General features: G+C 38.7%; 1 long non-coding RNA gene across 1 annotated transcript; it reads right to left on the reverse strand.

Moving 5' to 3' along the window:
- Positions 1-511: 511 nt before the first annotated feature.
- Positions 512-27897, reverse strand: LOC146438509 (uncharacterized). The gene is made up of 2 exons (XR_014851804.1): positions 27225-27897; positions 512-824 (listed from the first exon to the last, which is right to left on the reverse strand). It is a non-coding gene; the product is annotated as an uncharacterized LOC146438509 (long non-coding RNA).

Below are 27897 nucleotides of genomic sequence, written 5' to 3' on the forward strand. Positions count from 1 at the left end.
GTTTGGGGCTTTTTCCTGGGGAAAAAAACTCCTCTGAAGAGCAGTGTCAAATGAATTTGGAACAATCTCCCTTGGCCGAGCTGCATTTAATCTCTTTATAAAGATATTTATTTCCTCACCTTTAATTATTTTTACTTTAAATGTTGTTCAAAAAATTATATATTATTAACAGCTGGTAGCTATCCAACTAATTTTTTCTGCATTTTCACTGCTTAATAATCAGTCAAACTAGGGGAAAGAGCTGAGCTTACACAAGAGGGGTAAAAAATTGACTGAAGTGAACATGTCTCTGGTGAGTATTGAAGAGGTAGTGGCAGGCAGGAATGAGGTTACTTCTGGAGTGTTATGTGGATTAAAAAAAAGGCTCTGTATTTGTTTAGTATATTTACTTTTTACATGAGGATCAAGAGTGGCAGTGAACTAAAAATTGTGCTGGTGACACAATGGTGGGTGGCACTGCCTGTGTAGAGGAGGATCAAAATATCATGTGAATGAGATGGATAACTAGGGGTTGAAGTAAAGAGAAATGGATGAAATTTAATAGCACAAAGTTCAAGGTCATGCAATCACAGCCCAACAAGAACTTCTGCCAAGGACTGGCAGCCTATATTTTGGAAACAGCTGAAGAGAGGGAAAACACTTGAGGCTACTGTCTGGCTATAGGGGAGTAGGAGAATGGAATTCCTTCTCTGTTTTGTTGTCAGTAATTCCTCTTTCTTCCCCTCTTTTCCCATGTCTCACAAGGCACACATTCCTCTCTCAACACCGTGGATTAATGCCTTCCCTCTTGTGGTGATGTAGTAGGATCACTCAACAGGATCCCTCTGTACAATACACAAAAAAAGAGGTTGCAAACTGTTTGAGGTGAAGTAATTGCAAAATGTCAGTGCATATATGGAGGCCATGGGGTGCCCATGTCAAGGGGTGGTGTGCACAACCCTTCTAAAACACGCTCAGGAAAGATTAATAGTGCACAGGAAGACTAAGAGGCATGATTTGGGGCACAGAGCTCTTGTCTTACTAGAAGACAGAAAAACTTCCTGTCTAGTTTTGCTTAGCAAAATGGAGCTCCAGAAAGCCTCAACTGCCATGAATGTATAGGGGCAGAGGAGAAAGAATAGCTGAAATGAAAAAGAAAACTATTTAAACTGTTGGAAAATGTTACTGGGACATTAGATAGATTCAAAGGAGAAATTATTTAACACATGTATATTTTGCCATCTGAATCAGGATCAGGTTTCTAGCCACGAGGTCAGTAAGTGGGGGAGCTCTATTCCAGAACTACCTGTCGGATGGGACAAAAAATCTGTTATGGTCAGACTGGAGACTGATTTGCTATGAAAAATTGTTTGATGTGAAGCCTGTAATAGCAGGGAGATGAACTGTGTCTTAGGAGGCTTTTAGTCCTGTATTCCTGGGCAATAGCAAGTATCTGATGCAGGTAACATGCAGAGGACTGACCTGTACCTAACAAGTACCTAATAAGACATTTGTGCTTTAAAAATTCAAAACAGTTTTCTGCTTTCAAATGCATCTATTTTTGCTGCAGATATTGTTTGATAAAGTCCGGCAAACAAGAACAGACTTTGTGAGGACCAGATGAAAGGTTTAATATATGGTTGTTTATAGATGACATAGGTAAATATTGACACAATAATTTTCTATAATGCATTAACTTTTAATTTTTTTCCCCAAGAATATCAAGTATTTAGGAAATCTGGAAAAGCAGTCAATTTAAACAAACTCTTCTACAGCCGGGAAGGAAGAGCAAAAGAGCTTACATGGAGAAAATGAGATCTCTTGAGCTGATTCTGACACCCTGCTGCCTCTGTCCCAGCCCCAGCTAGTGACCAGTGTCAGCTCTAATGAGGGGGAGACAGCAGCATGCCTTGCTGTAGCTGCTCTTTCTTCTTGTAGCAGTGCTGATGACCTCCCCAGAGCGCAGCTCTGAATATGCAAGCTATTAGCCCAAGTAGCATTTCTGGGGATTGCAGTCCCAGACAATTTCCTCAGACACTGGTGCTCCTGCAGATGAGAATGAAAGTAGTAGACTTGGCCATCATGCCACATGGAAATGGGGAGGGCTGGGAAGGGAGCTGGAGAGGAAGATGACAGTCTGGTGTAATTCCAGGAGGCGTGGGGTGCTGAGGGTCAGCATGTGTAATTGCCTTGTTGCATCTCATGATTAAAGCATTTGAAAATTAGTTAAAGAGCAGTTATTGAATAGAAAAGGCTGCAAGGGAAAAAGCGTCATTCTTCATTACATAGGCTTGAGATGAGATCCAAATCCAACCTGCCACATATATTCACTCAGCTGCACATGCTTCCAGCCCGAAGAATGACAGCTTGATACCTACCTACATGTCAGTCAGTCTCTTTACCCCAAATAAACTTTTGCTTCTATGGTATCCTTTGCTTCAAAGCAGTGCTGACATGGATTTATTGAATTAACCTAAATGGCTTTAAGCCCCAATTCATGCTGGTGCAGCATGTCTCTATCAGGGGTTTGCACTGGTATAACTAATTGATTTAGTTACAGATGGGAAAATTTTCTTAACAAGAGAAGGCCTAAACTGCTGGCCAGGCTGCCTTTGTTGTTTGCAAGTAATCTCCCTCAGCCTGTTGTTAGCATAAATCTGCTCTATTTTGGATTCCCATAGAGCTAATTTACACAGGAGCCACACAATAGCATGGTTTACATTTCTTGCTCCTTTTCAAAACGGACTGCAGGATCCTAAAGAAAAAGACTTTTCATGAGTTGTCTGCATTTCTGTGAATATTTCATTGCCTCTGTCTCAGTCCTCAAGTATAATGTGGAAAAGCAATTCATTTGACAAATGAGCTTTTTCTAATTGAGTGCAGAGAGCAGAGTATTTGATTCTGCTCCCAAAGTGGCTGGACACACAGCACCCTTTGAATCCCATTTCTGATACATAGTGTTATATTAACAAATCTGACAGCTGCTTCCTTTAGCCATCCTGAAATACTTGATATGAATTTTCTCTCATTGATCTCAGAGCTAAGCTTATCTTCTACCATGTCCTTGAGAGCTCAGCTTAAAACCTGTGCATGTGTGTGAAACCAACGTGATGAAATCCAAGTTGATGTTCACAGAAAATGGGTGTGTTCTCACCTGATGGAAACTAAATTGAAAATGCAAACAACCTTTTTGGTGGAGAATTAGATATGAAGTCCAGCTTCAGGTAAATAATGTCTGGAGTCTTGTTATATAGGGGCATAGAACCTGTGACAACTGGATCTTGGACTTATTTATTTATTACACACCATAATGATAAAGCATTCTTATTTATTTTTTAAAAGTGCTGAATTCCTTCTTTTTAGTCCATGTCTGCAATTTCAGACCTAACAACTTTTTCAGGGGGACCATGCTGAAATCTGGAGACAGTGACACAATATTCCACAAGCTTCCGCAATTGCTATCACTCCTCAACGTGGGCAGCATTTTAGAAACATTTTACATAGAACAGTGTGGAACAGTAACAGCTCATTTGGCTCTATTTGTTACCTCACCAGAAGTTCAGGTTTTTTTTCATTATCAGCTTGAGTTCTTTTTAGTCCTACCTTTTTGTATTGTTCCAGTAATTATGAAGTAGAGGTACAATTTAATGTGCCCAAATTATTCACATTAATTTAAGGAGTATATAAAAATTGCAGGTTTTGCCACAGCAAGAACTGTATTTTCCTTGAGAACATTTATGCTCTTGACATATTTGAATGATATCCATTTTGCACTCTAATCCTACAAAGAAATGGTTGGAAAGTGGAGCATTACAGAAATTGATAAAGAGAGATTTGTAGGTGAGTACACCATAATAATGTATTATTTGCCAAAATCGTTAACTTATTTGTCTAAAACAGCTTTAAACTGCTCATAGAATTGAAAAAAAAAGGGTTTTGAAAAGAAAATAAACATTGGTAGGTGACTTTTTACCATGCTAAGTAGTCTTGTTGCTTCCTTTTGCTCAAACCAATTCAAAAGAAAACATTGTTTCCATATCAGGAACCAGTAATTCCTCTCTCTAAAGTATATTGTTATGGCTTTTTTTCTTTATTATGAAAATGTAAATATGAATAAGTAATGCAATGAAGGAGATGTTTGAAGGAGAGATGTTGCTGCAGCCCAGAAATGTGAACTTTTATCACACAATTATGTGTATTGCAAAGACTTTTGAAAATTAGCTCAGGAATTGTTGACAACTGGAGAAGGAATTGGCATATATCTTGACTTACTTACCAGCTTGTGACTAAGAGCCAACACATGCCCTTTCCAGACACAGTTTTCACACAACTGTTAAATTTTCATACTGCTTTTCCAAAATATTTTTTAAATTTTTTATAAGTAGACTATGCAACAACTTCAAAATTCATTAATTTGCCAATGAAAATCTTTATTTGTATATATGTATAGAACTCAGAATTAAATTCTGTCTGCAAAATCAATCAAAAAAGGCAGAAACTGCTCACTTATAAGATCTGGATATAAATATGGGTTTTGTTTTTCATTGCAGGAAGTGTCCTAACATTTCTAACAATGCTGATCATTTTTCAATGCTTGTGTTTTTTCACTATATTAGAAAACTCTCTGGCTACTTGACAAAGCACAAGGCTTAGTTGTGCAACAGCCAGAATTCTGGCATGAAGGAGCAGAATTCATGATAATAGGCATTGATGTTCCTTATAGTCTAAACAATGCAGTTAGGCTCAAGGAGGGGATTTACAGTAATCATCACAGTGGTGGAAGATTTAAAGCAGGCAACAATATTAAGTCATTTTTCTATCCATCTTTTATGATATTGTGCCTTTTTCAGATCTCCTGCATCTCAGCTGGTTTTGTCTGCTCTCACTTTCTTAATTTCTCCTGATTTCCACATTCTTTGTTTTCCTTAAGCTTCTGCTTTATATGCTCAGTGCTGAGTAACACAATGAGGCAACTTTGCTCCTGTACATCTCCACTCTGCCCCTAAGGGCCCCACACTGCATCATACAGTAGTTCAGTCTCATGTGAGTAATGGCTATGTCCTTGAGGAGCCAATACTGATTATATGGATAAAGATTTGTCCATAAATAAAATTAAAAGAATCCAGATGCATAAAGCAAAGAGGCTGAAGAGTGGCTCAATGGTGTCTAAACTCATCTGCCCCTTTCTTACTTCTGACCTCAGTTAACATGAGTAAACTAAGTTGCTGCTTTTTCTTCATCTGTTTTTAGGTCAATGTCAAGAACTATCAATAATCTCTCTGAATATGTTTTTTAGAAGAAATATGTGACCAATATAGAAATGAAAAAGGACCCTTTTGGCACCTTGGGCATGAGTGGAGAGAGAGCATAAGAGATTACAGAGGGATCTAAGCAGACCAACTGGAAAGTAAGTGGTTGGCTGAACAGCTGATATGAGAAGAAGCCATCACAAGAGCAAGAACTGCTCCTGGATGCCTGTGAAATGAGACAAGAAAGCAATTTTCTTCATATATATACTCTCATCCTATGAAGACTCTATGTAGTAATTTCATGTCAATGAGTAGCCCTACTGACTTCATCAGAACTACTAATGTGTTTAAGATTAATCACACACTTATATTCTTCCCTGCTGAAGATACATTTTCAGCAAAATAGTTCTTATAACATTTTTCACCATACATTAACCCACTGCCTCAGATGTGAGACCTATAATATTGCTTACCAGTGTAAACACTGGTGACCCACAAATCACACAACAAATCACCCAACATTATACCTGTCTTTGTGGGAACAAGGTCAAGAGTTGGGTCTGCAGCCCTTGACTGAAGATGCAGCAGCATCACACTGGAGCCAGGGAATAGCAGAGGGTGAAGGCAAAAATAGCAGGAAACGGAACAACTGACTATTTTCAGTAATAAAAATATCTATAGATGATAGTGCCTGACTTCTGAGAAGAACCTAACTGCCCCTCGTATTGATCTAAATTTCTTCTTGTTCTTGACATGTGAAGCTGAAGCAGGTAGGAGGTGACACCTGGGATTGTGACTCCTTCCCTCCCCTGGCACCCACTGCTTCACTCCAAGTAATGGGCAAGTGCCTTCTTGCACTGGGGATCATAAATCTGGAATACTCTCCTGACAGCAGTCTTCTGTAACTATTTCTTCAAAGAATTGACCCAGCTCACTCTTCTCTTTTAATGTTCAGGCAGGGAGAGGTGGTTTCCTCAATTCCTATTAGAGATCAGAGCACTCACTGAGGAAGCAAGACACCCAGGCTCAATACCTTCCTCAGCATGAAATGTTTCAATACACATCGCTCTAATTAGTGGGGAATGTGCACAGAAGCCTCTTGAAATTCTTTTAGAACTTCAGGGTTTGGCTGAAAACTCTGTATCACACTTAGCAGAGGTGGTGTGGGCTGTGTTCCCCGCGGGTGCTGTGCACAGGAACCTGCCTGAGTGCTGAGTGCTTTAACCAGCAGACAGGTTTGCAAATAGGACTTCCTAAGGAGAGGTGGGGTGTAGCTGGTGCCTTGGATTGCAGTGGAGTATTTGATGGCAGATAAGCATCCATTGCCCCAGGACAAGCACTTACAAGGGTACCTGGGAAAATAAATGCCTTGGGAACTTGCAGGCGAATATATAACTGATAATTGTTCAGTAGACCTTTGGAAGGTTTAGAGCCCCTAATTTAGAGATATCACTGCACTAGATCTTCCCAACATGAAGCTCAGATGGTCAGAAAAACCAGCAAATTGTGTTTAAATAAAAAGGGTTTTAATTCATTCTCTCCTCTTCTCCTTCTTTCCTTTTTATATCTTCTTATGAATTTGAACTCTTTCACAAAATTTGTCTCTGGAGGGCTTCTCTATCTCTCTCCTTAGGTTTCTCAGATTCAGAGAGAAACATAAAGACTGTTTTAACTTCTACACTGGGATTAATAGAATCCAGCCTGTCTTGCTGCTGGGTAAATCAGAACAATTTCCCTCTGTGCCAAATGCCAGTGGTTTGCCATAGATGTGCTCAAGCCCTTCCATTAAATGTGTCTTGCAGTTCATGCTGTGAACTGGTAGCAGTTAGCTAAGGGAAGAGAGATACAAATAAAGACCAAAAGGCTGAGTAAGACCCCCTTTCAAACATCTTTCAAACACATCCCCAAACTGAGAGCAGATCTGCTTTGCTGATTATAAATGTTACATTATTTGGATGGATTCTTTAAACCCTGCCATTTTTGGCATTTAAAAGTAAAAGAATAAACAAAAACACATCTGGTCTGCAAATGTGCATGCCATGTTTGAGCTTTATGCAATTTCGAATTAGTTGTTAAACACTGAAAATCAGGGTTCATAAGGGAAATGCCTACTCAGCTGATTGTAGTGCAACTGGTGCAGCTATAACAGGCAGCAGACACTCCTGGAATAGCAGATAACTGTGTATGGCTACACAGGCGTAGGAAAAAAGAAAAGGCAGATGGTGTACTTAACTGCACTTAAAATGACTGTGTGTGTCAATAATGAATGCCCAAATCGGATTCTGCCATAAAAATCAACTATATGTGCACACCAGTAGAACAAATGTAGTCCTACAAAAAAGCAAAAAAAAAGTGGATTCCAGCACTTTAGTGATGCTTGCTATGATGATCAGCTATTTTTTATTTGCTGTAGGTTTTTTAAATCCTAAACGTTAAATAATTAGCAAGGCAACAACAAAAATAAGTAAATCATAAGGGTAATCCTGACAAATAAAAAACTACTATTTATAGCAAATATTCTTAGAAATACAAATTATATCTCTCTTTTTTGCCAGTTGAGATTGCTGGCAAAAGTTGCTGGATCCCAGTCTCAAAATAACTGCCTTCCTTGGACTTCATACTGAAATTCTGGCAGGATCAGCTGAGTTCATAATTTCAAGGTAGATTAAATTGTTTATGGGTGAAAGTTAGGCCTTGTGGTAATCGATGGAGTCTTTACTGTCAACCACAGCACCATACATATAAATAGACATTCCATATAAAGCTTTAAAATAGAGAAATTTTACTTTTCCTCATGCAATTTAATGTTCTAACAGTTTTTCAGTTTTAGAGAAAGAATTTGCTCAACTAAGTTAAATAGGACAATTTAGAATGAAATTCTTTGTAATTCCTCTGTATGCTCACTCCCTCTCTATTCCTCTCTCTCTGTAATGTACAGAGTGTGAACCCCTTACACTGAGTGTTATTTACTGTTAGCAACACCACTAATTTCAGCAGGAAAGCTGTTGGAGTAGTCTGAGAATCAGTTTGAGTAAAGTTAGGAGAAGTTGGCTGTAAATAAACACCAAATTCTGTCAAACTCAATCGCATTAATCAAATTTGTCTCCATATCTTGCCATCCACATTCAGTTGGCTCAGTATGCAACAATACAGCCCAAACACATTGGCTAAGGACAATTTATTGCGTGCTTCCTCTCGTGGTGTTTCTCTCTGCATGGAGTGCCATGCTGACATATCATCCTAATGCATCCATTTCTGGAACCAGCAGAGTTCCCTCTAGCTGGAGTAATAGCAGCTTAGGTTTATGATGACACTCGTAGAGTTTAGGCTCTCAAATCTCTAAAGTACTTTTGAAAATTGTATGCAATATTTATTACCCCTCCAAATTGCAATTCAGTGGAGTAGCAGTAGAGAATTGCACTGCCTTTCATTACAGTTTCCTGACCTTTTATCTAATGTAAAAACCCATTTTTAATGGCTGGTATCTTTGCCAAACCCTAAGAATTGCCTTGTATGGCCTTAAATGAGCCCCAGTGGGTGTGAGCATTATGACATTGTCTAATTACACAGTCACATTTGAATTTTGTTCTATACTATTTGTGCTTCGGTCTGTGCATAGGACAGAAGGAGCTTAACTGAAAAGCAAATATTCAATTTTAGTTCTCTTCCCATTGCTCAATATGTCCCCCATGCCTTATTTACTGCATAGTATCCAAACCTTGCTATGAAGATAATTACTATGTCCCTTCCAGGTTTTTCTATGATGTCTGTTGCTATAGTACCTGAACATTTTATGAACTTTAATGAATTTATATGCACAAAACCCCTCTGAGGTGAAAAGTAACGTTATTCCATTCTGCAAGTGCTGAACTGAGACACAGAGAGTTGAAAATAATCCCCCCAGTCCTCTAAGATTTGAGGTTATGAGTTCTGGATTTTTGGTGTGCTACTTTATGTATTCTAAATTGCACCACACTACTTGTATACCAGAGGTATCAAATCAGTCACTCGAGAAATCAGAAACAAATAACACAAACGGAAGACTTAAATAAATCACTTGCCCAGTTCATATGACAGTGACATAAATCCAGCTTTCCAGACCATTGTTCCATTGTCCTAACTTAAGACCACCTTTCTGTTCCGGAAATCCTTGCCCAAGCAGCCACTTTTCATAGCAAATATGCATAGGTCCTATGGGCAATGTGCTCCATTCTACATCAAGGCAGGTCTAAATCTTTCTCCCAGCAGAGCAGAAGGAAACACTGCCAGCTCTGCAGGTCAGCTGGTGATGGGGTTATTTGAGGAGAGCTCAGCAAGAATAAGTCTGTGGCGGAGATGGTAAATAAGAGTTTTGCTCTGACGCTCACTGTAGGAAGACTGAGGGGAGCCCCAAACCCTTTGAGAGGACTCAGCAAGACATTGCCTGAAACACAAGAAACCGTGGAAGAAGTAATTCAATAAAGAGATAAAATAAACACTAAGAAATCACTGAGACTGTGTGATAATTCACCCAAGAGACTTAAGAGAATTAAAAAATGAAATAGTTGAATTATTGATTGTGGTGTGTAACCTTTCCCTTAAGGTTTCACTCACCTCTGGGGAGGAGAGAATGGTAAATATGGCACAAAATTTTAAAGCGGTTTCTAGGGATGATCTCCAACCCTGTGAGCCTGATGTCTGCACTTGGTAAATTAACAGAAGACACAATAAAAGATAAAATTAGTGGAAAGCTGGATAAATCTGACTTACTGGAAAGATAAAATATAGTTTCTATAAAGGCCAGTCCTGGCCTTTAAACACAATGGAAGATTCTTGAGGGGACAATGAGCAAATCATTAAGGATGACCCTGAATTTCCAGGTTTTTGGCAAAGTCCTTCACCATAGGGTTTTAAGGAATGAAAATGTCATGGCATAAGAGACAAGGTCCCAGCCTGGATGGATACTAATCACAGAAACATAAACAGAAAGCAGGGCTAAATGTTTGGTTTTCAAGATGAAAGAAGGGCTGTTCTAGGAGCTGTGCTATACAATGTGTCTGTAAAGTGACCTGGAAACCACAGAAAACAGCAAGTTGACAACAATGGCTGAGCTGGGGGAGTCAGCGTCTGAGCTGACTGTAAGAAATTGCAGAATGGGCTTATGAGACTAGAAAGTAAGATGGCAGTTAAAATTATATACAGTGGTCCAGATGGGAAATAATAACCCTAAATTTGAGCACTAAATAATGTCATCTGACATGTCTATCACTACTCAAGAATGGACCTTGGGTCTTGTCACAGAGAACTCCAGAAAAACGTCAGCTCACTGCTCAGCAATTTTCAGGAAAAAAATCGGATTTTAGGGTGAAATTAGAAAAGGAGTGGAGAGCAAGCAGGACAACAATATTACACCTCTGTAGCTATGATCCAACTGTACTCTGAGTACTCTGTACCATTTTTGTCCTCTTGTTCCAGAAGTGTAAGGTAGGACAGAGAAAAATCTGAGGAAAGGAATTATGAGTGATGCATGTCCTGTGGCAGTGTCTGTACCAGAAAAGGTGAAACAGAGTGATCTTCTGCTTACTGGAAAAGAGAGGACCTACATGTGGGGGAAGACATCTTTGAAGTTTATGAATGCTGTAGGAAAGGTAGAACCAGGAATTGACTGCTCACTGTCCAAGGCTGTGTGCTTTAGAAGCCTCAAGAGAAGATGGGGGAAGCACTTGGGAGAGATTTGTGCTGTGGGTGACAGCAAAGCTACACCAGGTGCAGGATTGACCCTTGCTGAGAATTCCAGAGGAGAACGAGTGCTGTGGGAGAGGCAGGCTCTGCTCACTCTGCCTGACACCCTGCCTGGGTTCCTCCACCCTCAGCAGCCTTGGCTGGGAGCAAGGAAACAGCCTGGCAGGACCCAGCTGCACCTCTGCTCTGGGAGCTCATCTTGCTGGGAAGAAGACAACAGCCTCGGATGTGTGGTCAGGTACCATAATGCATAATGCAAAGAAGCTGAATTAGGTCATATGCTCTCTTCTGATTATAGGAGGGAAGAATGGCTGATTACAGCATCTTGGGACTGTTACAAAACAGGCTTGCAAAATCAATGCCTTGTTATGTTTTGAAAATGAACTGAAGCTGAGAAATGAAACCCACACATTCAGAGATGGTAAGGCTGATGAGAGCATTTTGAATTTCTCCTTTTGAAAGAAATACAATGATATTTGGGGATCTGTTTAGGGGTACTACTGCATTTGAGAAATGCTCACATCCACACTGCGCACAGTGCACAGTGGGAACAGACACAGAGCAATCCAGACCTGAGCTTTAAGTCAAGAGAGAAAGTAGACATCAATCATTAGCAGTAAGTAAATTGGACCTGGCACCTTAAGTGCCTTAAATGTTAGAAGTTACCCCTGAAATAGTATCCTGATTCTTAAAGGAAGATAGTAAATTACTTGTTGGGCAAATTGATGACAAAATCAAAATGAGGAACATTGCGAAATACTGAAGAAAGTGTGGAGCCTGAGAATAAGGAGTTAGGAGACAGGGCAGGAGTGAATTGCCAGTTTGCAACCAAATATCATACAAAACACAAGCAATGTAAGAAGCACAACTGTAAAGAACAGTCTTTATTTTGGGACAGTCTTAGTTGAGCATAATAAATGAAATCACAGTTCTCAAGCAATTCACCTCATATAAGTGCTGCTGTTATCACTTTTGTATGCATGGAAAAACATGAACCCAAATAACTAATGATATAGAACAATCATCCCTCTTAAAATGGAGATGAAATTAAAGTAGATATATTTTCCTTTAAAAGAATCTCTTGCCATTATCTTCAGAGTGTTTTTCTGATAGCAAAATGAGTGATAAGATGGTTCTAGATGAAAAGAAAAGCCTTTTAATTTACTAAAGAAAAGCCCCAGAAGGCTGCTGTGACTGGCAGTATTAAAACTTACTCTTCTGTAATTGACTTGTGTCTAATCTAACTTATTTTTTCAGCATTAATGTTGGTCGTGACTGTGAAACAATGTTACTGATTCCAAGAAATATCAAAGATCTGATTTTTATTTTTTTAAGTAAAATAAACTGGATGGCTGGGAGGCAAAAAAAGGAATTTGCTTGTACCATAAGTAAGCCAGTATGGGTATTTTAAAGTCACTTGTAAGCCTGACCTCAGGTTGCCCCACAGGAGTGCAATTGACCTCAATTTGAAAATTGACCTCAGGCTGCTGTCCTGTTCTATTTAACAGTGCATGGCTGCACCAAAACAATTAATTTGTAATGCAGAGGTCTAACAAGAACTGGTCTGCAGATAACTCATCTCTTCTGGGTTTGTTTCTCCTTCTTGCACAAAAAAGGAGTGGAGGAAAAAAGCAAAATGGCCTGGTGTTGGAAGCAGGGAATTTTGGCTCAGGTGCTGGCAGATATCTGCCTGCACTCTTTGAAGCATTTAAGGTACAGCAAGCTGATGAAGAGCTGACTTTGCACCTTAGTCCCTTGCTGGTCACTGGGGAAGTTGTAGATAACTGGCTTTGTAGATTTTAAGCAAGTTCTCAGACTGAGAGTCATTAGACATAGCATAATGATATCTTGTAGAGGAGATAATGTTTTGTCAGATATATTGACTATGAAGGCTGTTTTTTCTCACACCTATCATTGTGATAATCATATTGATTTATTTTGCATTCATCAAAGAAGACTAAGGTTTTTAAATTACTAAAATTGGATATATATGCTAATTTCACACACAGGCACAGAAGTTAGATTTTTTGTGAAGCTGAAATTTTGATAACAGTGAATTTCAAGCTTCCTACTGCTAGTATCACTACCTCATGTTAATACTCTTTCTCTGTGCAGTAAGGAGGGTGTGCACCCAGGATGGTGGTTAACATCACTTTCCAATGTAGATAAACAAAAACAGGAGAGTAAGCAGAGCATCAATTCTCATTGCAGTGGCTTTTGATTCAGGCCTTTGTGAAAGTTCTGCAAGCACTTCTGGTTTTAATATTTGTAGCATTTACGGAGTGAACATCCACTTGCAGCAAAATTTTAGACTGTTTTTACTATTTCTTCTTGCCACTGTTCTTCTATTGAATGTCAAAATTATGATAAGTAGTTCCTTTGCTGAATGTTGTAAAATCAAGTATAAAACATATGTGTTGTATATTTATGCAAAGTGAAAGCTAATTTGCTTTGACACACAGCAAAGCATTATCCTCAATACTTTCATTTCTCTAGTTCTTCTGTTTTTAAGACAGATTTCAGAATTCAGGTATTTTTAGATACCTATTTTTAGATACCTATTTTTCTTATTTGATAAAATTTTTAATTTTTTTTTCTGACCTAAAATAATAGATCTCTGGGAACAAAAGTTCTTACATATTAACGAGGATTAGACTGTTTCAGAGCTTGCATGGAAACCTTCAAACACCATTAAGGTGTTGCAGGATGAATGTGGCTTTTTTTAATCAATGAGTGGTTCTTATTCAACTTCTACACAATGCATTTGCAAAATATAGGAGTTCTTTTAGAGGACAGACCTTAAAAATAAGGTCTTAATAACCTAGTCACAGCTTCTGCTGCATAGAAACATCAACAACTTGAATGATATTTAAGTTCCACTTTAGAATGAAAATTCGAGATTGACAAAATTGCTTTTTCTAATATTATGCTGTCTTGAAAAACTTCTCTTGTTATTCATCTCTACCTGGTTAGACTTTCCTGACAGTCTTCATTTCTGTCTGTAACTGTCCTAATTATGCTTTTCATTAGCAGTGTGCTAATTGAGTGAGAGAAAGAGAGGAAACAGTGAGGTTGCCTCTTTGCACTAGTAGTGGAACTGTGAAATGGTTACTCTGAATTTGCGGAGGAATTAGACACTTAATCCAAAGAAAGGGCTGAGGCTTGAAGTGGGGATCATCACCTCCCAACACCCTAGAATTAGACACCAAAGTACTCAGGCAGCTAGACCTTAACTTCTACCTTCTCCTTGACGTAAACTATGGCTTGGACAGCTTGGAGGAACTGAGGAGGCTGGTGTAACATTTATTCCTTTATGTGTTACAGGAAACTTAGAAGTGACAGATGAAAAGTAAAGGTTACAAAATCTGTTGTAGGAAAAGCCCAACCTAATTTAGGAGTTTGTAACAACTTCCAAAGTGACTTGGGCAGAATGAATCAGCTTTTCAAATGGATTTAAATCTTGACAATGTTAAGGGCTTTTCATACCAAGGCATTTAAAAAATTCTTCCAAGTACCCCTCTGTATTTTTAGCAATGGAAACACTATCATGAAGACCCTTACAGACATAATTAGATTTCACAGCAGGTAGATGTTGTGTGTCCAAGAGCTTCATTCACTTCTGAAGGTGGGTTCAAGTTTTCTAATTCACACACTTTTAAAATGTGATTTATTTTCTTTCCTTCAACTGTCCCTTGTACTTACCATGCTCTATGTATAAACTTAAAAAGGAAAGAATTTATTGCACAGTTATAGCACTAATCCAACTTCTTTGATTTCTAGCCTGCATGTAAAAGCTGAATAACATTTCTAATGTTTGGAGGTTGGGATATAGGGATCACATTTTGTTTATCTACCTGTGCTTTTTGAAAACCAGATATTCCATTTTATTGAAATACATAATCTTAGCGTGCCAGACATCAGAGCTATGGAATGTCATCTGTCCCCATTTTTTTGTATTATAAATCCTTGTACATTGCAAAAGCAGTTGGATTTAAAAGTAGAAGCTGCAAAAGACAATGAAGAAATTGTAAATTATACATCTATATTTGTGGGCCTGATTCTCATTTGTACCCTATTTTGTTTATACTGGCAGAAAAACATGGCTTTCAACAATATGCAAGAGAATTTTGCAGTAAGTTCTACTTCACTGAAAACTTGTATGAGCCTGGCTCCATGCTGCTGCCTGCTGTGAGATTATGGTCTGAGGGTCTTTGTATCAGTATAACAATTAACACCAGTTGTTGACACAAATATAAAAGAGATTTAGATCTGTAAGCCCCTATAAAATACACAAAGGGACCATATACTTGCTTATATCAGAAGTTTGTCTACATGCATTGATTTGCAGGCAGGCAAGAACTCTTTCATACATTTTTCACTTTATTCTTCCCCAATATTGTGTAGGAGCAGCACAAATTTGAGTTGTGCAGTATGAAGAATGAGCTTCCTACCTCTAGTAAGAAGCAGGTTGTATAAACTTGGGTTAGGTGTTTTCTGAACAATAGCTACTGGACAGACCAGCTGAAACCACAGGCAAAATATTGCATGCACACATTAAGAATAAATAAAAGTTGTGTCTTATCTGCACAGAAGCCTCTGCTATCCATTTTTTATAGCTCTGTCTTTGATATGAGTTGCTTAGGTTAATTGCATTACATGGGTATGAGCTTTGCAAGAATGGATAAACCAGGCCCTACATATTTGAAGTAGCATACTTAGTTAACCCATTCATTAATTGAATTAAAAAAAAAAAAAAAGATGGGAGGCAGAGTTTTTCATGTTATAACTTCATCTGGCCCTGTACCTATTTAATTGTGGGTCCCCTACAAGCTCTTTTAAGGCATATTTATCTCGTATTGACATCCTCCCTCTCCTTTCCATATGTTTTTTAGACACTGCAATATGAATTATACTTATTATGGAAATGACAGCCAAATCTATTTTGCTCTGACAAGTAATATTCCAAGACAGCCTCTGTTCTGTCAGCAAGCATTGCCAAAGTACAAATGCATATGGCAGCAAACCTTTTTCAAGTTAAAACAGAAATGCTAAAAACTGACTTTGCTAATTTATCACAACTGCTTTCTGGCTCTCATAGGATTTCTTCTGGCGGCTATAAGACATCCTTCTCCAATGCAAGTGGAAACATTTTGGAGCTAAGTCAATATTTTCATTCACAATTCATGTTAACATTGGACCTGAACATTGCAAGGTGCTGAATCTGTTAATGGGGAGGCGACCAGCACTTTCCAACAAAGAAATCACGATTCTACTCTAGTGGTTTCCTGCCATTGCATAGGACCTTGTAAAATTACTTCCAGCTGTAAAAAAATGCAGGCACATTGTCCTTATTTTTCCCTCTCATTGCATATAAATGCACTCATGATGTCAGGACAGAGAAAGATAAGTCCCAACTCCTTTTTTTGCTACAGAATTTTTTTAAAAATTGAGGTTTTCTCTCTGTCCTTCTTGCAGAAGCTCAGGTGCTTGCTAGTCTGCTGGTAGTGTCAACAGCCTTAGGACATGGTTCACCACACAGGAGAGCTGTTTTGCTTCTTTTCTATGTACACATCTATTCTTATAGCTCTATGCCACTGTCCTTAAACAGTGGAGAAATATCACTCCACAGTTAGTTCCATGTTTTATGAGCCTGACTTGGAAAGGGAATTACATGCTTTACGTCTTCAGGAGTTATGTACTATGTCATTTGTTAACTGATTTCACTGATAAAGCTCTTCAGTGCCTTTAGACATTTATGAATGTTGCTGTCACATCTCATACCTCTGCTAGCTCTGCTCAATATACAAAAGACCCTTTTCTATAGTCATTGTATTGGTTTCTTCTGTATCGTGAATCAATTAGTTGAACACACTATCATTTTGTGTAGTGTAAGCATCCTGCTGGGTAAGGCTGGTTTTTGAAGGTGAATGAATCCTGAATTTCTTCAGTGGAGTAGCAGTGACACCTCTGATAGATGAAGACACTGTAATCTCATGTAAGCAATATGGCAGTGGAGGTTTCAGTTACTCTCTCCCTATTCTAAAGTTTCTTGCACAAGAATGGAAAAGTCACTGCAGTCACTCAAAATATTAAGTCTTCTTCTGGCATTTTTAAAACAAATGCCTTTTAGGTACTACTGATCATAACCCTAATCCTTAGCCAGTGTAAATCATTATAGACTTTATTGGCTTCAAAAATTACACTAAGTGTACAACCAGGGCCTCTAGGGCATAGCCATTAGGAAACAGCGAAGAGCCATGGGTTTTATTCATTTGGGTCATGAACTGGCAATTTTTCTAAGTCACTCTGAAAAATACGAATCTGAGATCTTGACACTAGCAAAGTTAGTCATATTGGATTCCCACACAGAAATTTCTTCAGAGAGGGCCCAATTCCTCCTATTTTTCATCCTCTTAGGAATTCGTGGCTGCATACATAATGACTTTGTGTTTTGAGAACAGAATTTTCTTTGCTGTTTCTCAGAAAATTCAACCTTGAATTTTTCCCCCCTCCTATTTTAAGCTTCAAGCTTTAAGCTTCCCCTTTGAAATCACTGACAAAACTCTCCTTGGCATCAAGCAAGAGCAGGGCTGAGTCAGCTGACGGCTCTGTTTTGAGCTGCTCCTGCAGGAATGCAGAGGATGAACACACACAGAGTTGTATCACCAGAATGGAGAGTCCCTAAATTGGATAGGTCTGCCCCTGCATCTGGCCATCACTTGGCAGACATAACAGTGCTAAGTTTAGCTTTGTATTGATTATAATTTGCTGTGGCATGCTGGGGAGGGACAAAGATCTCGAAACTGAAGATTATAATGTATTATTGCATTTACAGTATTGATATTATTGCAAATCGTTCTCTAATTTCTACAGGAATATTTTAGGCACAGCCATATGAATATACTAAATATAATAGTCTTGTTTCATAATTTGGAGAGCCAGAAAGGTGTTAGATTTCATACTGTGTAATAGAGTTAATCCATTTCATAAGTTGGGAATTGTGTAAGATCTGTCTGGACATTTTTCTAACTGCATTTTACATTAACCAGTGTCTACAAATTTGTAATAACAGATTTGGGAAGTGACTGTTCATAAGAAAAGAGGAGTTACAAAACATTGAATAAAAATCCGAAAATGCCAAAGCAATTAACTTGCACTAAATAAAGAAAAAGTTTCCAAAGGCTACTGGAAAACAGCCATGTGTTCCAGGCTTTCCAGCAGCTCTCCAGCTGTACATATTCCCAGAGCATTTATTCATAATGGCAGGACTGTAGGGGCCCAGGTACACCAATAGGGTATGAATGAGGAACTGGGGGTACCTGCTAAGGTGTAAGAACCAGCTGGAGACACTCAGCCTGAAAAGACCAACAAAGTTTTTGTGAGGGAAGGAATTGCCAGCTCAGTCTTTCTATTTTATTTTGCTTAAAAGTGTAAAATTCCTTCGTTTGTTTGGGTACCTCCACCAGATGGCAAAACTCAGGTTAGCCACTTCAACTTCATTCAGAACAGTTAATCCAGGGATGGATATGAAGCCTATTGCACACACATGAAAATGTTTGGGGATCACAACTGCCAACCATATTGAGTATAAAGGGGTATGTGAAGTCCTTAAATGTTGCTGCCTTATCTGGACATACCACATTACAAAAACTGGAATATATTTACCAAAGATGCAGAAGTGATTTACAATTGCTGTTGAAAAAAACATAAGAAATTAAACTAAGCACAACCAAGTATCAGTCCCATTTTAAACAATTTTCTAATCCATGTTGTGCAGGGTTTGCCAGACAAGTAGCCTTAGACACAGATCAGAATCACTGTCCTTCACTGTTCCAGTTGACGAAAAGTCTAGGAAGTCTAAGGCACTCTCTGTTTTATAGCCACTGTGCCCTGGAGCACTGTCCATTTACCAGAAATGATGTCAACTGCTTCAACCCTCAGTACACAGCAATATGGCCACATCTGCACAATACTGCATGCAGGGCAATTAGTCCTTCTGGTGTTGGTCAGGCATGAGCTGCCCCTGGTAAATCCGTGCTGGCTGTTCCCACTCACTTTGTTGTCCTCTGTGTGTTTGGATATAGCTTCCAGGAGAATTTACTCCCACTGCCTTCCTAAAACCCATGGTTAGGGTGACTAGTCTCTTGTTCCTCAGATTCTCCTCCTTGCCCTTGTGAAATAGGTGTGTGGTGATGTACTTATTCCAGACATCAGGAACTTCCTCGGAGTGCCACATCTGCCATCTTCTGAAGATGGTAGAGAATGGCCTTGCAATGACATTGGCCAGCTCCCATGGCACCACTGGCAGCCACAGTATCCCATCCCATCGATGTCCAATTTGTTAAAGTGGTCACTACCTTTCTTTTTTTCATGACATGCCTTAATCCTGAGGTCTTTCACAAGGCTTAAGAAGCTGTGCATGTGCACATTTAATCAGTAAATCTGAGGCAGAGAAAGAACTGAGTATCTCATCTTTTTTATTATTGTCACTAGGGCCTCAGCCCCACAGCATGCCCCTGTTTTCCTTTGCTTTACTTTTTCTGATAATGTGCTGTAGAAGCTTTCCTTCTTGTCTTTCAGATCACTCACTAGTTTCAACTTCAGCTGAGCTTTGGCCTTCCTAATTGCTTCCCTGCAGGCTTGGACAATGCCTTGATACTCCACCTGGCTTGCTCACTCCTTCCATGTGACATAGATCCTAGGACTTGTAAAGTTAATAAAACTTAATGCTGTGCACTGCACTTCTTTTCCTCCTAGTACCATTTGCTAGGGTTAACTCCAGTTATCTCTGGCCGTTTCATACACCAGTTTAATGGCCCTCATCTTGTGGTCACTGCCACCCTGTGATCAGCCTCTACAGAACACCCAATTTTAACCTCTTATGGTAGCCTAGAAACTAGGAAATGGAGCCAAATTGTTGTTTTCCTTATGATGACGAGAAAATGACTTGTTGGAAAAGAGTTGATTAGTAGTACAACCGTACTGAATGACTGTTGTGAATCATTTATGTGACCAGTTCTTTTATGTGATGGCTACTTCAAATGATACCTAGTTCTGCAGTTGTAACAAGGATAAGCTGGTGTTTCCAAGAAAGGAAATATAAAGGTGTACATCTAGCACATTTACAGCTAGGATTATACCAAATGAGACTGGCAAAACATGCAGCGTTCACCTTCCAGATGCTAGTCACAGTAATGCATCATACAGAGTAAGGCTTTCTTTCCTCCTAATGGTGTTCAAGCATAAATAAAAAGTCTTAAGTGTTTACAAGCTACAATAATGGAAACCCACTGTGTTAATTCAGAAGAGATAAATAGACCAAGATGCCCATATATGAAGGAGAGAAAGAAGAAACCTTCAGAGACAGAAATTAACTGAGCTTTGTGAAATATGGTTTTGAAATATAATGTTTCCACCCTCCCCCATTTTTATAGGGTTTTTCCACTCAGATAATGTAGATGCTTAAGGTACAATTATAACATCTTCAGAAGATTGTTAGATTATATGAAAGAGGAAATAGTAATATACGTACAGAGAGATACTGAGAAAGAGGGTATGTGGTTTGAGCCAGAAATCCTCTGATCTCAAAAGAAGCAGATGATGCAGATAAAATACAGGCTTCACTGGCACAGCTAGCAGGGAACTTTTATGTGTACATAAAGCAATTATAAAAGGTGTTTGATTTTGCATTAAAGCAGCCAATTAGTTCCTTTTTAGACTAAAAATATATATTTCTACTTTTTGTGTTTCAGCAGACAACAAACCAAACTGAAGCTTGGTAGAAGTCATTGATTAGAAAGAGCTTTTAATATATTTTAGTGCAGGAATTCTGATGGAAAAACTATCCCCCACATCAAGACCCCTTTCCTGCTGTCTGACAAGTTACATGCAAAGGTTTTCCAACAAAACTGGCAAAGATGGTGGCTTCATAAAGATAACTTTTCCTCTGGGATCAAGTCGGATGTTCAGAGGCAGAGGCAAAGCTGGGGAGCTCCCATGACTGACATGTTGGCAATAGCTGTGGTGAACCCTGCCCACAGGGCTGCTCCAGGTAGGGCTGTTTGTTGGTTCAGCAAGTGCATTTCTCTTGAAAACAGGAAGGGGTCAAGAAATGCCAACAACAACTAGGTGACCACGTCACAGAACAGAGCACACGGCGGCTGCAACACATCAGAGTGCCAGAGTCTCTGTTTGCTTTTGGTGTAATTGCACTATTGTGTTACACAATGTATTTAGCTTTTACTCTTGTGTGGGAGCAGCTTTCAGGAAGGTTTCTGCAGAATAATGGCTTCTCATGAGGAATGACTTCAAAGGGCAGCTCTGAGATATAGATGTAAGAAGAGCTGTTGATTTTAACATGTTTTCATAGCAAGTTTGGAGTAGCCATGTTTTAGAGTATAAACTTCCATTTATAAAAGGATATTTACTTAGGGGTAAACACTACAACCTGTCTAATATTCCCCCATTTGTTGTAGTCCCTCAAAAATAATGACTGTTATGTAAATCTTTTTAAATACAAATTATTAATATTATTAATGATAAAAACATGATGGTTGAGGTGAGATTAAATTGACTCATAGGGATGCATATAAAAGTCTTGGAGGCTATTTTGCAAGTCCTGAGGATCAAGGTTGCTCTCCTGGCACAGAATGAAAGGGATGCACCCTGTCACAGATATGTTTGGCAGCATTTTAAGGATTTGAGAATGCTTCATTCATATTCACAGAAGCACTGAAGTAGGTCAATCACCACTATGTGTTGTGCTTATGGAATACACCAGTAACACTGATTTTTCAGCCTCTCAGCTATTGTGAATCTGTCTGCATTCACTGACTGAGGGAGATGCCCCAAAGCCCGCTTCAATTTCCAGTATGAAGCAATGACAACTCTGTCACAATTTTGAATGAATTGGAATAGCACTAAGATTTTAAGCCTCGAGAGAATATCTTCTCTTCAATTGGTTTTGATAAGACTTCTCTGAATCTTGTGTAATGCATTTGGAGACAATATATGCAGTTATTTTCTTGGGCAAGATCCAGAAATCAAAGGACGACAGGACATGTTCTTCTGACCAGACTTGATTATTACCTAGGGAAGAACTAATTTATTCTGAGCATAACATATGCCTTCCTTACACTTTCATGGAGTATTCTTCTCAAGGTGGAAGATGAGGGGAGAGGACACAAGCAGCACTCTAGTTCATAACACAGACCTTACCTTTTCCATGCTGAGCTTGAGCTACTAAATTGAATACATCTCTTGCAAGTATCCAGTCAAGAATTTTTATGTATGTTGTTAACATGAACAACCTTGATAGCTTGTTGCTCAGCTGTTTTTAAGAATTTCGGTTAGACGCAGCTCTGTAAAAAAAAATTTAGGGTGATAAATTCAGAAGGCTTTCACTGCAGGTTGTGTTGTAAAAAGATATTTTAAAAATAACTTTCTCCTAGAACTTTTAAGTAAAATATACCTTTATTATTGGCAGAGAGAGCTGCAGTTAGATGCTTACTAGCATTTGGCATCTCTCTTTTGTGACTCTTTATTTTCTTTTCTTTTTTTGCCAAGGATGAAGCTTTAATGTAAAAAAAAATTATCTAGTAGAAGCAGAAAATATCAATTTTTTTAGATAGAGAACAATGAAAACCTCTACAAAGAAACACTGTCTGTTGAAAAAAACAAATTGAGAAACTGAATTCTTTAAAAACCAGGAAACTCTCCAAACTCATGACAAAGGTTTAAGATGTGTGCTTTAGTATGGGAACAAAAAGGTCAGTTCTGAGACATACTGCTCCTCTATCACCTCGAGCTTATGGACCTCGTCCTACTAAAGAGGAAGGAAGATGTATAATGTGGAGGCTCTTGGGGTAGATGCTTGAGCTGAGAAGGGCTTTGCTCACACAAAGCATGCAAATTTTTGTGATACGGAACAAATAACACAGTTATGAAGCATTATTTTACCACCAGTCTACTAGTCTAAAGCAAGGGGAGCCTTATCTGCTGCTGGGAAATCACGGATGGATTCCAGTCGCTGCGATTGCGCTGCGTGGATGCGCTGAGGGGGTGTAGAGCAGGATGCTGATGTTCGCTGGCATCGCCGCTGAAGTGCCTTACACAGCGCCTAATCACCGGCTTCTGAGGAGGAGGAGGGACGGGCAGAGTTTGTTTTTCCTATAAATTGATCTCGGATCCTTTCATCCCCCAGTATTGCTGCACTTGTTTAGTCTACTGGGGGCTCTTAGGGCTAACATGTAATGAAGTAGAATCGCATAAGGGTGTTCATAGCCACAGCAGTGCTGTTAGCTGTGCTCTTTAATGGATTTGGATAAAACCTTGCTCAGCAAATAGCAGGCTGAAAACAAATATTCTCTTTGTTGTCTTAGGATATACTGTCCCCATTACTGTACTGCATTTGTTCTCAAACCCGACCCACACGTGGGCTCATTTTGATCTTTGAACTTTGAGCTGACCAGTTGGCAGATACTGATGCCTCACTGTGAACCTTAGCATAGAAACAGAACACTGGATTTGAAATAGCAGGAGAATGTGTGCTCTCCTGGTGGGAAAGCCATGTGGTAGCTTTCTAATTTATTCATAATTTTACTTAAATCAGAGGTTGTATGAAAAAATAAATTAAGTAAATACCCAGCTGAATGCAGTCTGTTTGAGCTGCTCCACACTGTGCAGCCAGCTGTGAGGGGGAAAATAAAGCCTTAGGATAGCAAAGGCTGTGAGTCCAAAAGCTCAAGGGGTGACCAAAGCACCCAGCACGTTCTCAGGCAGTTTATAAACATGGCAAAAATCATTAAATCCATGCCACTGCTGCTCACTAGACGTCACTGCAGAAAGGAATAAATTGCACACAGTAAACTAAATAATGTTCCCCTGTCTGACACTGGGCTACACCTTGGTTTGGACTGTGAAAGGAGACAGGGCACGTCTTCATCTCTCATGATCCCATCTTTGAGCACCAGGGTGTTGACACTAGGGTTATAACCAAAAAGGTATCTAATTTCCCACTGAAATCAGTGAAAAGTATGGAATTCAATATTGCTCTGCCATGCATTTAGGGACAGCTCAACTTCACCTTTCATTCCTGTCTGGAAGCAAGGAAAAGACAGGATGTAGTTTTGTCCTGTTGTCTGGCTGAAGGCCTGTGGTCAGTGCTGGGCTTTAGAAATTTGCTCTCTTCTAAAACCTGGGAGTCACACTGCTTCCCAGGCCACTGGTGGCACAGCCCAGGCCAGGCAGTGCTGTTAGCTCAGGGTTGAGCCCAAAGCCACAGCCTAAACACAAGCCAGTTCCTGGAAATTCTGGCCTGGTGTGTTTGCTCCCCTGGTTGGCAAGCAGATTCGGGAAGGGGTAGCAGGAGGGCACATTAATTCAACAGGTGTGCCTTTGGCATGCCAGGTCGCAAATTGAAAAGGCATGACAGTGCAAATAGGAGGTTTAATATTTCACCAAAATGTCAAAGCTTAAAATGTCTGCTGGAGCAACGGAAATGCCTCTGTGAGGCTGGAGTGAAAGCACAAACCACTGTAAAATTCTTATAGCATTAATACCGATGTGATCGTTAGAGTAGTTATTCACTGTAGATATGGTTAGTGGTATGCAGGCAGCAGGGTATTAGTTCGGTGGCATTTTGCTGACTTTACAGTAAAATGGTCTTCCTTTCTCAGAATTTAATGTGCTATGTCAGGACTAAATTATATAATGGATGCCTGGGACTTTCTATCTTGTGGTCTGATTCTATAACAAATTTCACCCTTCCTTTCATCAGAGAGGGTAATTAATGGACTGTACTATGATTTCCATATGATATAATCTGCGGAGAACTTTTTTAGTTGTGTATATATAGCCTTGTGAATCAATTGGCTTTAAAAGAAACTGCATTGTGCAAGGCTTAAGCAGTACTGATCCATTTTTCTGCAGAAGACCTCTTTAATGTATTCAGATTTCCATTTCTTACTGAGGTAAAAATTTCTAATTTTTAGCATTTAGCTAGCCATATAGAGCTGTGCACAGACATTCGTGGCCAAAAATTATTCAATATTCCTGCATGTTCAATGATCTAAGAACCTCTCCTACAGGTAGGAGTTATAGGATAAGGTTAGTGAATTTTAGTTAATTGACTAGCAAGCTCCATGCTTCAGCTTCAGAGTGCAGATCAGTAGAGGAAAGGCAGGTGTCTGTAAAGCAACCACCTTGTTACACTATGGAAAATCTGATCATTCTGATTTTAGAAAACTGAATTGACTCACATTAGTCCTGCAGTTGTTTTTTTTTTCCTTTTTCCCTGACCTGTAGGACAGCATGGAAATAGATTTAAGAAAGAGTGAAACACAAAAAAGGAGAATGAGAATGCTCTGAAGCTTTTTGTCTTTGTTCATCTGCAGTAGTAAAACATTCCTATCTGAGTATGTGGTAAAATAATCATTTGTCAAAGAGGTAAACTAACTGTACACCAATGGTCTGCACTTAAAATATCCCTAGTGTACTATGAACTATATAGTGTTCATAAAGTCATGCTCAAGAGTCAAATATTCTTCCTTCTTCAATTACTGCAGTTTTCCACTGTCTCTAAGGATAGGTTATTAAACACTCAGTGTCAAGGCACACTATACTGTATTTGTATGGTATATGATTCATTAGGTCACTTTTTCCTTTTTTATATGTATGTAGGCTTAACATGGACTCAAAACCCCTCCAAAAGAACTGGAAAACAAAACAAAAAACCCAAACAAACAAACAAAAAAAAAAAAAAAGAAAGGAGTCCCCTAAAAGCCAGGCAGTCAGTAGGCACAGTGGTTCTGAGAACACTTTGCTGTAGTCCATAAAAGCCTGAGGTCATTTCTGCTTGGACTTTGCATAAAGTGTGCCTGCCAGTTTCAATATATAAAATCTAGTGCAGAGTGACTGAAATTAGAGTTTTACTCTTTGATCTTTCAGGCAAGTAAGCAAATTGTCACTTTCGTTTCTCAATAATTGCTGGGATAACAGATCTGGCTGTTATTTTTTTCCAATCTACACTATTAACCGAGGTATGGAGGAAGGAGTCTGGTCAAAAGTAATTAACAGTTCTGAACAAGTTTTCATTGGGGTATTTCTTTTACACATGTCAAGGGGAATACATCTGAAAAAAGGACAAGGCTGGTTAAATGGAAATGAAGCTTCCAGAGGAAGTTATGTTCTTTTAGAGGTAATATGCTAAAAGGCTGAGATTACAGAACTATTGCTGAAGGAGCAGCATGCTCTTACACGTTGCTAAGTGCCCCCAAGCTGACATCATCATTAGTTATTTATAGCATACTAATATCTGAAGGTCCTAGCCAGAAGTAAGGCCTCCGGATATCATCCTTTGTCCAAACTGGAAGAAAGTCCTCAGTCCCAAAAAGCTCACAATGTCATTTAATCTCCTTGGTGTTGAAGGCAATCAGAACATCTTGTGGGGGCTTCAAACAATAAAAAAATATTTTTGCAGGAGCAGCATCTCAGAGAAACATTTCTTGATCGGTAGATTAATAATTTCTTAATGGAACATTTAAATTAATTTGGCTGACACAGGCAAGTACTAAGAATGCAATGGAATGTAAGTCAAAATGATCATATGCCACCCTTCTTCAAACAAGCATAAATTTATACATGATAAGCACAACATTTCTGAAAGATGTTCTTAAAATAGTATCTTTCATGATCTAACAGTATACACAGGCACGCAGTCAAGAAAAGGAGGAAAAACGGTAGAGGAACATAAATATTTGTGTGTTGCAGCTTCTGTCAAGTGACTGACAGAGAAGTGAACAATTTGAGAATTCAGAGTAGTGGCTTTACTCAAAATTGGAGGTTGTCATAAAACATTTTTGAAGGTTGCCTATTTTACACAGCATTTAAGTCAATACAGCTGCTCTGCCTGCCTTACAAAAACCCCATCATTTCTTACCAGAAAGTGAAGAAGTTCTATTTTTCTATTTTTTAGAAAGCACTTTTTCAAATCTTACTGATCTGTATTCTGCAAACCCACCACTAATGGCAGGTTTGCTGGAGTGTAAACCACTTTCTAGTTTGCCTTGGGCTGTCTGGTTTGTTCAAGTTACCCTGGAACAGAAATAGCTATAGTTTTGGCAGTATCAGTCCTGCTTTACTATAGGGAATACATCACTATTTATCAGTGAGCATTTCCAAATGCAAATGACCCTCCAAATTAGGGATGTCCTGCCTCTTAGAACCACTACTAAATGACCACCTGCATGTGTTCATATTCAAAGCTGGTCTACTCACCCCATATGCATCTCCTCCAGTGTTTTATTCGACAATCTGTTTCAGCTTCGCAAGGGAGCTAGCAAATTATGTATTGCTCATTTTGTCAAAGTCATCATTGATGACAATTCCGGCATCAAGAGGCTCATTTTGTTCTGCAGATGTTTTTTTCAAATAGAAGATAAATCATGATTTTCAATCTTTCTTTTTTTTTTCTTTTTCTTTTTCTTTTTCTTTTTTCTTTTTCTTTTTCTTTTTCTTTTTCTTTTTCTTTTTCTTTTTCTTTTTCTTTTTCTTTTTCTTTTTCTTTTTCTTTTTCTTTTTCTTCTTTTTCTTTTTTTTCTTTTTCTTTTTCTTTTTCTTTTTCTTTTTCTTTTTCTTTTTTTCTTTTTCTTTCTTTTTTTTTTCTTTTTTTTTTTTCTTTTTTTCTCTTTTTTTACTTTTTCTTTCTCTCTTTCTTATACTGAGGATACATGCTGTGCTGCTAGGAATATGAGTGGAAACACCTAAAAAATTAAATTAATTTAAAAAAAATTGAGTCACAAGAGGAAATCCACTGCAAGCCTACAGAGCCCATTAGTATGTTATATTTAGCACCAGCATAATGGACAGGAAAAAAATAGAAAGTTGTTTATATAAAAGGAATGGTCTCATTCATATTGGGTAACACCCGAAATTCCAAACCATGATTTAT

This window comes from Lichenostomus cassidix, chromosome 4 (assembly GCF_008360975.1).
Source record: "Lichenostomus cassidix isolate B80296 chromosome 4, HeHo_3.0, whole genome shotgun sequence".
Taxonomy (NCBI): domain Eukaryota; kingdom Metazoa; phylum Chordata; class Aves; order Passeriformes; family Meliphagidae; genus Lichenostomus; species Lichenostomus cassidix.